Here is a 15178-nt window from a genome sequence, read left to right as displayed (position 1 = left end):
ATCATTGTGCATGGCAACAAGATTATGTGATGATCAATTCTTTCTTTATATGTTTGTTATTATAGCTTTTTATATACAAAACATATGCATGGGTAATTTTTCAACATTGACCTTTGCAATCACTTCTGTTCCAGCTTTTATTTTCCTTCCTCCCACCCTCTCCCCCAGATGGCAGGTAGATCAATACATGTTAAATATGTTAAAATATATGTTAAATACAATATATTATACATATTTATATGTTCATTGATCCAGTAGTAGCACTGCTGGATCAAAGGGTATGCACAGTTTGATAGCTTTTTGAGCATAGTTCCAAAGTGCTGTCCAGAATGGCTAGATGTGATGATCAATTCTGATAGACGTGGTTCTTTTCAACAATGAGATTATTCAGGTCAGTTCCAATGGTCTTGTGATAGTGTCATCTGCACCCAGAGAGAGGACTGTGGGAACTGATTGTGGATCACAACATAGCATTTTACTTTTTATTGTTGTTTGCTTGTTTGTTTTTTTTTCCATTTTTTCTCTTTTTGTTATGATTTTTCTTGTGCAGCATGATAAATGTGGAACTATGTATAGAAGAATCACATATGTTTAACATATATTGGATTATTTGCCATGTACGGGAGGGGTGGGGAAAGGGGGGGAAAAATTGGAACACAAGGTTTTGCAAGGGTGAATATGCATATATTTTGAAAATAAAAAGCTTTGATTTTCAAAAAAGGAAAAAAATGGTCAAAGGATATGAACAGACAGTTTTCAGATGATGAAATCATCTATTTCCACTCATATGAAAGAGTGTTCCAAATCACTATTGATCAGAGAAATGCAAATTAAGACAACTCTGAGGTACCACTACACACCTGTCAGATTGGCTAAGATGACAGGAAAAGATAATGACAAATGTTGGAGGGGATGTGGGAAAACTGGGACACTGATACATTGTTGGTGGAATTATGAATACATCCAGCCATTCTGGAGAGCAATCTGGAATTATGCCCCAAAAGTTATCAAACTGTGCTTACCCTTTGATCCAGCAGTGTTGCTACTGGGCTTATATCCCAAAGAGATCTTAAAGAAGGGAAAGGGACCTGTATGTGCACAAATGTTTGTGGCAGCCCTCTTTATAGTGACTAGAAACTGGAAACTGAGTGGATGCCCATCAATTGGAGAATGGCTGAATAAATTGTGGTATATGAATATTATGGAATATTATTGTTCTGTAAGAAATGACCAACAGGATGATTTCAGAAAGGCCTGGAGAGACTTACACGAACTGATGCTGAGTGAAATGAGCAGGACCAGGAGATCATTATATACTTCAACAACAATACTATATGATGACCAATTCTGATGGACCTGGCCATCCTCAGCAATGAGATCAACCAAATCATTTCCAATGGAGCAGTAATGAACTGAACCAGCTAAACCCAGGGAAAGAACTCTGGGAGATGACTAAGAACCATTACATTGAATTTACAATCCCTATATTTTTGTCTGCCTGCATTTTGGATTTCCTTCACAGGCTAATTGTACAATATTTCAGAGTCGGATTCTTTTTTGTACAACAAAATAACGGTTTGGTCATATATACTTATTGTGTATCTAATTTATATTTTAATATATTTAACATCTACTGGTCATCCTGCCATCTGGGGGAAGGGGTGGGGAAAAGGAGGGGAAAAATCGGAACAAGAGGTCTGGCGATTGTCAATGCTGTAAAGTTACCCATACATATAACCTGTAAATAAAAGGCTATTTAAATAAAAAAAAATTTTTTTTAAATAAAGAAATGATCAACAGGATGATTTCAGAGAGGCTTGGAGAGACTTACAGGAGCTGACGCTGAGTGAAATGAGCAGAACCAGGAGATCATTATATACTTCAACAACGATACTGTATGAAGATGTATTCTGATGGAAGTGGATTTCTTTGACAAAGAGAAGATCTAACTCAGTTTCAATTGATCAATGATGGACAGAAGCAGCTACAACCAGAGAAGGAACACTGGGAAATGAATGTAAACTCTTTGCATTTTTATTTTTTTTCTTTCCAGGTTATTTTTACCTTCTGAATCCAATTCTTCCTGTGCAACAAGAGAACTGTTTGGTTCTGCACACTTATATTGTATCTAAGATATACTGTGACATATTTAACATGTATAGGACTGCTTGTCATCTGGGGGAGGGGGGAAGGAGGGAGGGGAAAAGTCGGAACAGAAGTGAGTGCAAGGGACAATGCTGTAAAAAATTACCCAGGCATGGGCTCTGTCAATGAAAAAGTTATAATAAAAAAAAAAACTTTAAAAAAAAAAAAAAAGAAAAGAAAAGGTCCTTCCAACTCTAACTTTCTATGATCTAAATTTCCTTCTAAATCAAATGTTCTAAGAGCCTTCCCAGCTCTAACATTCAATGACTGGATGAAAACAAATTAAGAATGCTTAGAGTTCAAACCCTGCCATAAAATTAGAAAAGCTCTGGAGTGCTTCGCTACTAACTCATTTGACAGATGAAAAAGCTGAGACAAACAGGGTAAAGCGACTGATCCAGGGTCACATGGTAAGTAAATGTCTAAGGCTATATTTGAACTCAGAATGAGGAGTCTTCCCAACTCCAGGTTCAGCCTAAATGTACAATAACAATCCAAGACAATTCTGGGAGATTTGTGATAAAAAAAATGTTATCTGCCCCCAGAAAGAACTAGTGAATTGAGTGCAAATTAAAATATAATATTTTCACTCTATTTTTCTTGCCTTTTTTTGCAATATTACTTATTAATATAGCATTGTGTTTTACATGATTTTATCTTCATTAATTGATATTATATTTCTTGTCTTCTCAATGGGTATGAGAGAGACTGAAAAAAGAAAAGAATTTAGAATTCAAAAAAAATTTAAATGTATATGTATGTTAAAACTCAAGAAGAAATAAGGGATAACTAGGTGGTTCAGTGAAAAGAGCCTCAGCCCTGAAATCAGGAGGATCTAAATTAGATTGTGTGTGTGTGTGTGTGTGTGTGTGTGTGTGTGTATGTTTAGATTTAAATGTTGGGGGTAGCTAGATAGTGTAGTGTGGATAGAGTACTAGCCCTGAAGTCAGAAGGACCTGAGTTCAAATCTGGACTCAGACATTTAACACTTCCTAGTTGTGTGACTCTAGAGACAAGTATTTTAACCCCAACTGCCTCAGCAAAAAAGAGAGAGAGAAATTTAAATGTTTTTTATTCTCCCCTGTTACATGCAAAACAAATTTTTTTACATTTGTTTCTAAACTTTTGAATTTCAGATTCTTCCCCTTCCTCTCCACATCCCTCATTCAGAAGACGCGTATGAAGTGTGCAAAACATTTCCATAAAACTCACCTTGCAAAGAAAACATAGATTTTCCTTCCCCACCCCTAACAAAAAACCTTCAAGGACACACACAAAAAAAGTAAAAACAAAAAAAAAAAATGCTTCATTCTATATTCAGACACAAGCAGTTCTTTCTCTGGGTATGGATAGCATTTTTCACCATTGTATTGCTGAAAAAAGCAAAGACTGATTATCCCAGAACTTTGCTTTTACTGTGTACACAGTACATTTCACTTTGCTTGAGCTCATGGAGGACTTTCCAGGTTTTTCTGATGGTGTCCTGCCCTCGATTTTCAATTCTTTGCCCTGATAAAAGAGATAGATAGATAGACAGACAGACAGACAGAGAGATAGATGAACTAGGAGAGAGACAGAGACAGAGACTGAGACAGAGATCCATATAGGTTCTTTTTTAAAAAAAAATCTCTTTTGGAATTCAGGTGATACTGTTAGGTCAAAGGACATGCAAGATTTTATAATCCTTTGGCCAAAGAACAGGCAACAAAGAGTTGGCACAGCTGTAGAACAGAAACTGAAGCTGGGCTGGTAGTTGTCAAAGCAAACAAAGATGCCCAAAGTAAAAAGAGGTAGAGAAGTTCCTCCAGATCATTTGATGAATTGGATTAGAAGATGAGAACTGAAACTGAATGTTATGATTCTTACAAGGTGCTGAGTCAGTGGAACTGATAGAGACAATGGTTGTTCAGCAGGGTGCTTAACAGTTCTCTAGTTCACTAATGTAATGTAAGTATATTAGTACTTAACTACAGTTCCACAAGATTCACACCTTTAAAAGAATATATATAAGCTAGGAGCCTCAGCCAGGATGCACTTTGGGAAGCCCACAAGCCCACTCTCGGAGGCGGAGTCAGATTCATTCCATCTTCCACTTTTGTGCTGGCTAGAGATTTGAAGGAAGAGAGGCTGAAGCTGGTAGAGGCAAAGGACTAGCGGCAAGAGCTCTCGGAACCAAGGAGAGAGATAGGCCTCTAAGAAAGCTAACCGGGCTATTTTAAAGGAAACAATAAAGGATCTGGACTTTAATTCCTGGCTGAATTTGAGTGATTACTACATTGAACTGAACTGAAACTAAGGCTGCCTCCAGAAGCCCCCCAAGAAACCTGCTCCCAGAGAACATTATATTTTAGAGAAGAGAATTACAACTGAACCCCATGAAGGAAAGAACAAAGTGGAATCTCTATGACCAATCTTCAGGATTCATTTTAAAAATCGTCATATCCCTGGCTCTTTCCAACAATGAGATGATTCAGGCCAGTTCCAATGGTCTTGTAATGGTCATTTGCACCCAGAGAGAGGACTGTGGGAACTGAGGGTGGATCACAACGTAGTGTTTTCTCTCTTTTTGTTGTTGTTTGCTTGGATTTTGTTTTCTTTCTCATTCTCTTTCTTTTTTGATCTGTGCAGCACAATAATTGTATAAATGTATACATATATTGGATTTAACATATATTTTAACATGTTTAACATATATTAGATTACTTGCCATCTAGGGAGGGCAGTAGAGAGAAGGATGGTAGAGAGAAGGGGGAGAAAAATTTGGAACACGGATTTTGCAAGGGTCAGTGTTGAAAAATTATCCATTCGTCTATTTTGAAAATAAAAAGCTCTAATTAAAAAAAAAAACTGTCATATCAAGGAAGCTGACGCTTCTATCCTTCAATCTATGATTCTACAATATCCCAAGCTTTTGGGAAGCTGCAATGGCTATATCATAAAGTATTGCCTTCAAGAAAGTAAATCATTAATGAGGATGTCCACTGGACATCTCTCCATTTCCCTTGGTTCACCCACAGCTTTCATTCTTCAAAAGGCATGCTACTTTATGATATAGCCACTAGAGCTCCCCAAAAGCTTGTGATATTGTGGACCATGGATTGAAGGAGGAAAGGTCCAGCCTCCCTGATATGACAATTTTTAAATGGTTAAATAACCTTAAGAATTTTCTGTGAGAAAGTCAGGGTTAAGTGACTTGGTCAGGGTCACCCAACTACTAAGTGTTAAGTGTTGGTCCTCCTGACTTCAGGGCCAGTGCAACTTGACTTTTATGCAGAAATCTAATTCCTGCCCTTATGGAGCTAACAGTCTGGGAACAATCATTCCAATATACACATACATATGCATGCGTATTGTACTTTTAAGGTTAGAAAAATCCACATGATCTCTTTTGATGATCACAACAGCCCCTGTGAAATAGATGCTATTATCCCCATTTCACCGATAGGGAAACTCAAGTCCAGAGGGGTTATTTGCCCAGGCAACAGCCCTTGGGGAAGGACTTGCTGCTTCTCCAATCACGCTCTAAAGATATTGCAATAGAGCTGATGTGAGACTCTTATAAGGAGTCATTTAAGTCACTGGTGACTTTCCTCTCAATGTTTACTATTTCAAGTTAGCAGTGTAACACTCCAGCTAGCCATCCCTTATTTTCCACAGGTAGAAGGAAAGGGAATAATTATTAAGTACTTACACTTGCCAAGTCCAGTGCTAAGCCCTTTTATAAATATTATCTCCTTTGATGCTCACAACAATCTTGTAAAAGTTGCTATTATTATTAATAATAATATTATTAAAACTGGAATAATATTATTATTCCAGTTTTATAATGGAGGAAACTGAGGCAGAAAGAAGTTCAAGTGGCTTGCCCAGCACACAGTTCCTAAATGTCTGAATCTGAACTCAGGTTTTCCTTACTTCAAGCCCAGCCCTCTCTCCCCTATACCAACTTGATAGATGACTGTCCCTTCTTTGTTCTTAATCACATTGCCTGGGTTTAAATCTAGCTCCTGATGCAAGTTGCTCGACTTTATGCAGAAGCCCCATTCTGAGAAAGCTGATTTCCTCCTGTATAAAATGAGGATTTTCATATTAACACTAACCAAGTCACAATTGTTTTGAAGCAAAGTCTTTGTAAACTTCAAAAGGGATCTTCTAAATGTATTTATTGCCATTACTTTGTGTCTGATGACTTTCCACATTTCCTGAGACCGCAGTGGCCAGGCCAGCCTGGGAAAGGAGAGAAACTGACCCGGCACATCCCACTCTGTCCGGGTCCAAAATCAGTGTCCTACTGGGCTCCCCATTCTGGGAGCCCCAGATATTCCATCTCATGTCCAACCCTGCACAGTAAGCTCTGTTCAGGTAAGAGACAGCCCCATCCCCAACACAGAGATCTTTTTTTTTTCAGTTTATTTTATTTATTTTATATTTTCCTTAGTTACATTCAAAATATTTTTGGGTTTTGGTTTTTTTTTTGGTTTTTTTAAATTTTTTTTATTTAATAGCCTTTTATTTACAGGATATATACATGGGTAACTTTACAGCATTAACAATTGCCAAACCTCTTGTTCCAATTTTTCACCTCTTACTCCCCCCCTACCCCCTCCCCTAGATGGCAGGATGACCAGTAGATGTTAAATATATTAAAATATAAATTAGATACACAATAAGTATACCTGACCAAAACGTTATTTTGCTGTACAAAAAGAATCAGACTCTGAAATATTGTACAATTAGCTTGTGAAGGAAATCAAAAATGCATGTGTGCATAAATATAGGGATTGGGAATTCAATGTAATGGTTTTTAGTCATCTCCCAGAGTTCTTTCTCTGGGCGTAGCTGGTTCAGTTCATTACTGCTCCATTGGAAATGATTTGGTTGATCTCGTTGCTGAGGATGGCCTGGTCCATCAGAACTGGTCATCATATAGTATTGTTGTTGAAGTATATAATGATCTCCTGGTCCTGCTCATTTCACTCAGCATCAGTTCGTGTAAGTCTCTCCAGGCCTTTCTGAAATTATCCCCCAACACAGAGATCTTGATGACAGCTAGAACTGAGCCCAGGGGGAATTAGGCAGAAACAAACTCAGAGTATCATGCAAGAATTCGGTCACAAGATGGCGATAGAAGTTCAGGTGAAATTACCTTCTGTTGCTTGAGGCTCTGCTGGGAGATTTGCTGTAGTCCACCTTCCACCCTTACCTTCCAGCTGCCATGTGGCTTAGGTAGGGGCGCAGTGACATTCATTCCATGTCTAGTTACTTTTAATATTTTTCATTTTTAATCCCCTTTTTCCATTTTTTCTCTGTCTTCCTCTCTTTTCTCCCCCACCTCAATTTTTATGTCCCCTTAAATTGAAGTTTGATCTTTGTGGGGAGGAGGGGGGAGCGAGGGGGTGGGGAACACCCTCCTATAAAACCTGAGTTTGATGGTGCACTGGGGTCAGTGTCTCTGCCATGTTTTTTTAAAAAGTATCTAAGGACCTTTTTGGCCCCATTCATTTTTGTAATAATATTAATTGATCTATCCAAAAAAAGTTTAAAAATGGGAAGATTGAATAGAATATTATAACTAGAAAGGACCTTAAACTCCAAAATGTCAGAGCCGGAAGACTCCTTAGAATGTAGAATGCCAGAACGAATATTATGGCTCTTGGAACACAGACCATTAGAGTCAAGTCATAGAACATGAAATCTCAAGAACTGGAAGGAACCTGAGAAAATGGAATGTCAGGAGAGAGCTTAGAAAGCAAGATGGCAGAACTAAAAGAGATCTTAGAAAGTGAAAATCAAAACTAAATGGATTTTGGAATGCAATTGCTAAGAGTTGAAATGGGCCACAGAATATGAAATCTCAAGAACTGGTAGGGCCCTGAGAACATGAAATGTCAGAAAGGATCTTAGAGAGGAGAATATCAGAGGCAGCTAGATGACATAGTGGATAGAACACCGACCCTGACTCTGGAGTCCTGCTGACTCCATTCATATCTGGCTTCAGACATTTAACATTTACTAGCTATGTGGCCCTAGGCAAAGCACTTTACCCCAATTGCCTCATGAAAGAAAGGAAAGAAAGAAGGAATGTAGGAAGGAGGGAGGGAAGGAATGAAGGAAGAAAAGGAAGGAGAAAGGAAGAGAGGAAAGGAGGGAGGGAGGGAGGGAAGGAGGAAGGAAAGATGGGAGGAAGGGAAGAAGGGAAGGAGAAGGGAGAAAGGAAGGGAAGATGGAAGAGAAGGAGGAAGGGAGAAAGGAAGGAAGGGAAGATGGGAGGGAAGGAAGAAAGGAGGGAAGGAAGAAGGGAAGGAGGAAGGTAGAAAGGAAGGAAGGCAGGGAGGAAGGAAGGGAAGAAGGAAGGAAGGAAAAGAGGGAGGGAAGGAAGGAAGGAGGGAGGGAGGAAGGAAGGGAATATGGAGGAAGGGAAGAAGGGAAGGAGAAAGGAGAAAGGAAGGGAAGATGGGAGGAAAGGAGAAAGAAAGGAAGGGAGGGAGAAAGGAAGGAAGGAATGGAAGATGGGAGGGAAGGAGAAAGAGAGGAAGGAAGGGAGAACTAAAAGAGACTTTAGAAAGTGAATATCAGAACTAACATGGATTTAGAACACAGACTGTTCAAGCTAAAAGCTAAACTCTTAGAACATAAAATGTCAGAGTTGAATGGAACTTTAGAATATAGGATGTCAGAACTAAAAGGAACCTTAGAATACAGAATGAACAGGATCACAATTGTTAGTGTCTGTTTAACACCTGGGGGGCCACTAGGTGGTGCAGTAGATAGGTCACCAGGTCTGAACTCCAGAAATTCAAGTCAAACCTCAGAAATTTACTGTGAGCCTGAGCAAGTGGTTTAGCCTCTATTTGCCTCATCTGCAAAATGGAGACACTTTACAGAAGGAAATGGAAAACCACTCCAATATCTTTGCCAAGAAAACTAAGTCCACGGGGTCACTAATGGTTGGACATGAATGAACAAGTAAAGCATTTTTTGGTTTACATGGTGTGCTGACATCTATTAGCTCACTTAATAAGAAGTTCAACCCTTTCATTTTATCAGTGAAGAAAAGGACGGATGGTTCTGGTTCCCCTGGGATTCCCGAGGAAAAGGCAGTGAGGGATGTTCTCCTTCCCTCTCTTTCAACACCCACCTCAAATCCCAACTGACTGCACCAACCTATGGCGTCCTCCTTCACTCCTCTTGGATTGCTGCAGCTGTTAATTATCGATCCCACTCGTTGGGCACTGAATATATATTTTCTTTTTACATATCCTCCTATGTGCATATATGTGAGCATGTGACTATGTGTGGTGTCCTCAACCATACTGGGAAGTCCTTAAGAGCAAGGACTAGGTCTTCTATCTCTTTGTATCTTCCACAAGGCTTTGCACATAGTAAGGAATCAGCAACTCCTTATTGAAATGTGAAAAAAATTAATTAAAAACAAGAAAAAAAAAGAAATGTGATTAAGATGCCTACATAGACAAACAGAAGGTAATAACCCAGGAATAAAAGGTCTGAATTTCTCCAAGTATCACCGAGAGATCCTCTGGTGCCTGGGGATAGAGCCAGACTGATTGTCAGAGAGACTTAGGGTCCAATTCCTCCTCCAGCTTGTGTGACTGTGGGCAAGTCATTTAATCTCTGGGAACCTATCATGAGCTGGGACTGACTTGGATTCCTCATAGTGTTTGGTGTAATACTAGAAAAAAGAAATTCATAATTCATTTAAAACTTTAAAAAAACAAGTTTTCCACATTGAAGAAAGGTTGTTCAGTGAAGATAGCCTGTGGATGCTAATGACCCCAGATTACCAGTTTTATTCACACCATTGGGCATGAAGGGTGAGGAATGGAGATGGAGCTCTTTATGGTCCTGTGAAACTCGGGCCTAGACCAGCCTCCTTCGCCAGTTGAGTCTCAAGGAGAGTTTCAATAATGATGTAGGGAAATAAGGAAGCTCATCTTTATGAGGGAGGACCAAAAGAAAACCTAATCCAGCCACCGTGGTGGGACCCAAAGAAAAACTGGTCTTTTTACAGGGCTGTGGCTTCCTTATCTATAAAATAAGAGTGATAATGGCAGCTGTGAGGGTGTCTCCTCAATTAGATTATGAGATCCTTGAGGACTCATAATCCTGCGTCTTTTGCCTCTTTTTGTATTCTTCATTGCTTAACACGTTGCCTGACACCTAGTAAAAACTTCATAAATGATTTTAATATATTTAATATCTAGTAGTCATCCTGCCATCTGGGGGAGGGGGTGGGGGGTAAGAGAGGAAAAATTGGAACAAGAAGTTTGGCAATTGTCAATGCTGTAAAGTTACCCATACATATAACCTGTAAATAAAAGGCTATTAAATTAAAAATAAATAAATAATTTTTTAAAAAAAAACTTCATAAATGCTGGTTAATATTTCAAAAGTCTTAATCATTAGAGTTTGAAATGAACCTGATGTTGAGGTATAGGGGAATGCCCAAAATATATCAGGGTTCTGAACCAGTGTTACAGGTGTCCCAAAATAATTTGGAAGCTTCACTCTAGATTAAGTCGAGGCAAAGTTTTACTATATATAGTTTTACTATAATTCTAATACTAATTAAAGTGGGTTAACTTACAAGACAGGAAGATAGCAAAGAATAAGACACAATCAGGTACATTTATAGGGATTTGGGAAGTACAAAATAAAAAACAGAGCAGGATAAATGACATCATGGAATTGAGATCAACATGACTGGTGGGAAGTTTGGTAATGGGAGCTAACAATGACCCCTTTTTCTTCTTTCTTGAAACTAAGAATAATTCATTGCTTGTATCCAGGTGTGAGATAGCAGTGCAGACTTCTGGGTGACAAACCAGACATCCCTGGTTGTCTTGAGCTTGGTGGAATAAAGATCTCAGGCCCACCTCCCTTTCTTCCATACACATTCTCCAAGGCTGTGCCATATCACTCCCAAAGGCTACATTTCTAAGGTGACAAAGTCATTCCCAAAGTCAGGTGACCTGGGGTTTCTTGAAAATATTGAAAATGTTACTACTACTGGGGTTTCTGCTACATCAATGGGACTTAGGGGATACCTGTATGTAGCTCTTTGCATACTTTAAAGCACTTTGTTATTCTTCACTTGTGTCCTACTCTTCATGACCCTGGAGACCATACTATTCAAGGAGTTTTCTGGGCAAAGATGCTAGAGTGGTTTGCCATTTCCTTCTCCAATGGAATAAGTCAAACAGGGATTAGGTGACTTGCTCAAGATCAGACATCTAGGGTCCAAGGCTAGATTTGAACTCGGTTCCAATGTTGTATCTCCTGTGCCATCCACTTCTTTCATGTAATACTTTTAATTACCAAAGGTGAATTACTATGGATGTCAACATTGTAAAAGGCCTCAAAGAGCATCTAGACCAGTCCATATCTGAGTGGGAATGTCATCTAAACTCCATAAATGGTCCTCCAGTCCTTTGATCAAATCCTATTGTATTAGTTCTCAGCTCTATTTTTAATTTTTCCTCTTTCCCCCACCCCCTCTCCTTCTCACACCTCCCTTGGCCTCAGCATCCAAGTGGCTACTCCCCTATCCTTTCACTGCTAATTCATTGCTTCTCCTTGGAACAATCCTCTTCCCTTCCCCAAACTTTATTTTCCCCAGTCTCTGAAAGGAAAATGTCAAACCAGGTAAGCTCTAAGTTCTTTTCCAGCTTTGAAACTGTTATGAGTCTACCTACACAAGATGTCTCCAATTATTTCTCTGCTTCCTGTTGCCATGGCCACCATGCTACTCCAACTCCCTGTTCCCTTTCATCAGGATGATAACAATAGCCTGCTTCATTCCCTCATTCCATGATTCATGCAACTGTCAGAAGGAGCTTTCAGAGACACAATTCTGACCATGTTGCTCCCCCCATGCTGGAAATCTTCAGTGCTTCCCCATTGCCGAGCAAATAAAGTCTAAGCTCGTTTGTCAAGCTTTCAAGACTCTCCAAAATCTCCAACCCATCTTTCCTTTCTGACTCCTCATTTACTGTTCTTTAAGTATCTTACATCCCCACCAATGCTTTAAAGCCCAGCTCAGGTGCCATTTTGTTCATGAAACCTTCTCTCCTCCTCAGGCAGAACTTCTCTCTCCCTCTTCAGTCTAGCACCTTGTCTGCATCTCTCCTATATTTTTCCTTAGCTGGAGGTTGAATTGAAACCCTTTCCACTGCCACTTCTCCTTCAGACATCTAGCAAAGGAGGACAGGGGTCCCTCTTCCCTTCCCTCCCTCAACAGCAGCTGTAGTAACTACATGTATGTGACTGTAAATACAGATATTTTCCTAGCGGAACCTGGATTGCAAGTTCCCTGGCTGATTCCTCTGCTTTGTACCTCTTTCCCCGAGTACTGGTGACCAGACAGAAATGTGGAGTTGAATGATTCTAGCCTTGGTGTCTACCTCATAAGTTCAAGGAGATCCTGGATGCTTACTGGGCAGATAAGAGTAGGTATTAAAACGGAAAAGCATTCACTTAATCATCAATGTCAGTCTTCTGACATTAGGGGAAGAATCATAAAACAGAAGAGGCAGAAGAGGCAGTTAGGGACTTGGGATGGGGAGCAGGGTGCTGTAGTCATCTCAAACAGATCCATGAGAGCTGACTTTCTGTGTGAATCCTCTTGGAAATCACTGAGTACTATACATCAAGACTTTTATTTTTATCAAATCAAAACAAAACCATTGTTGTGTTAATCATCTAGCATGATTTAAGATGTGTTAATGATGTTAGATGATTAAGATGTGTTAATCATCTTAAATGATCAAGAAAATATGAATACGTTTTTAGATTTAAATTAAAAGTGTATTGGAATTAAATTTTTTCAGGTTTTTAAAAATCCTTAAATATTTATCAGCACATTCCTGCTTGAGAGAGTTTCAGATCCTTCTAGACCAGTGCACATTCTCACTGACATCTATACAGTCAATATTGCTGCTGAGGAGGAGAAAGGAGAGAGACTTTCTTCCCCTTGGCTAGAAATCTCAAGGGGAGACTGCCTGAGTCCCTACAAAGAAAAGACGTCAAAAGACAAATAGTTGCCTTGCCTCAGTGTAGCTTAGTTGGAACCTCTTCCTAGCTCAGTTGTTGATCCTGACCAATACATCCCCACTTTTCACTCTCGCTGTCTCCTAGACTCAGGTACCAAGAGAGCATCTTCTCTAGCAAGGGGTCAGAGCTCTCGTGTCACCAGAAATGCCATGAGCAATGGCCCAACTTCACGAGGACCACTCCAATACAGATTGAGTGTGATGTGACACAATTCATAAAGAATTGTGCTAAAAAAGACTGGAAGTCTAGAGAAGTGGGTTTAAAATATTGGCTCCCACGTTAGATAAAAGAATCAGAGAAATATAGAATTTTAGAAGTGGAAGGAGCCTTAGCAGTCATCCAGACTAAAACTGTCAACACTAGCTGGGACAAGTGGTCATTCAACCTTTGTTTGGAATGGAATGGAATCTTTGTACATCTTTGCCCCCCCCCCCTTATTCTCCTGAGTTTCTTCCTGCTCCTCTCCTTATTGCTTTCTTTGACCATCTATGAGAAGATTCAGGCTCTTCTCTCATTGCCTTGTAGCTACACTCTTTTCTCAAAATTCTTACATTGCCTCAAAACTACAGAACTGGACAGACTTTTTCCTCATCTGAAGAATGAGAACATTGAAGACCAGAGTTAGAAATGATCTGGCCAAATAACTATGACCCAGGTCATAGTAACTGGCTAAGATAGGACCATGTTATCCCATAGATCTTCTACAAAATTGTATCAGGCTGGAGTCCTTCTTCTAGGTTTTATATTTTGTGCACAACAGAGAAGAATTTGGTCTATCCAAAATTAGAATTTGTGGGATGTTTGAAAGTTTTCATTTTTAATTGAAATCTTTTAAAAATATGTTTCATTGCTCTAAAGAAGATTTTCTACTGATTTTAGAGAACTAATTTTGTTTTAACATTAAAATGTTGAAATATTTTTTGTACTTAGGTAGTTAGATGCAGCAGTTACATTTTTGGAAACTTTATATTCACTGTTTTAAAACTCTCAAGGCTGAAATATTATATTGTATCATCCCTTCGGCTAAGTAAAAGCCTTTTTTGTGGGTACAAGTGTATACATATACTATATATATATAGTATACAAAAATATAGTGCATACATACATGTATATAAAATCTAACCAGCAAATCATTTGTTGCAACAAAAAATAAAAATAAAAAGGGAGGGTGAGAGAAAGAGAGAGCATGTCAGGAAAATGAACCAACATAATCACTTGAGTCAGACATTACATACCCACTGTCCCCTATCTCTACAAAGAAGGGAAGCAAGGAAGATGTTTTCATCCTTTCCCTGGAGTCAAGTTTTTAATTTTACAAATTTCAAAATTTTAATTTCATGCTTTTTCCACTGTCACACTGCTTTACATTCTCAAACTCTTCTGGAGAAAGAGGGTTTCTAGCACAAGATATTAAGTCGAAGAATGATCTGAAATTACGATGAGGAAAAAAATATATGTGTGTATATGTGTACATATATACACTATTTATCGGCCAACTAGCCTCTATACCCTATTTCCTATTAATTCTTGTCCTAATGCCCCTCGCAGGCCTATATGTATATACTTTCTTTCAATAAGACTTATTAGCTTTCAGAATTTTACTGGATAATATCTTCTCCCTGAGATATCATAAGATTTACCACAGAAAGATATTTCAGAGGCTATTCCGGTCAATCCTCTAATTTTTCCAAAACAGAAAACTGAATATCTGAGAAAATCAGTGATTTGACACTGAGGTCATTCAAATAGAAAATGTTGGTGTCAGCTAGGAGTGGTGCTCCCTGCCTGTCCTCCCTGCTCCAAGAGAAGCTCAGGCCGGTGGATCTCTTGACCTCAGGAGTTCTAAAACACTTAACCACTGTGGGTCTCAAGTTGCCTCATCTGAAAAACGAGAAGGTAGGACCCCATAAGTCCTAAGTTCCCTTCCAGCCCCAAATCTGTGACCCCCCTATGACAGGATTTC

Source organism: Sarcophilus harrisii, chromosome 3 (genome assembly GCF_902635505.1).
Source record: "Sarcophilus harrisii chromosome 3, mSarHar1.11, whole genome shotgun sequence".
Classification (NCBI taxonomy): Eukaryota; Metazoa; Chordata; class Mammalia; order Dasyuromorphia; family Dasyuridae; genus Sarcophilus; species Sarcophilus harrisii.
The sequence above is the reverse complement of the archived record's forward strand: the minus strand, read 5'-3'. Positions refer to the sequence as shown.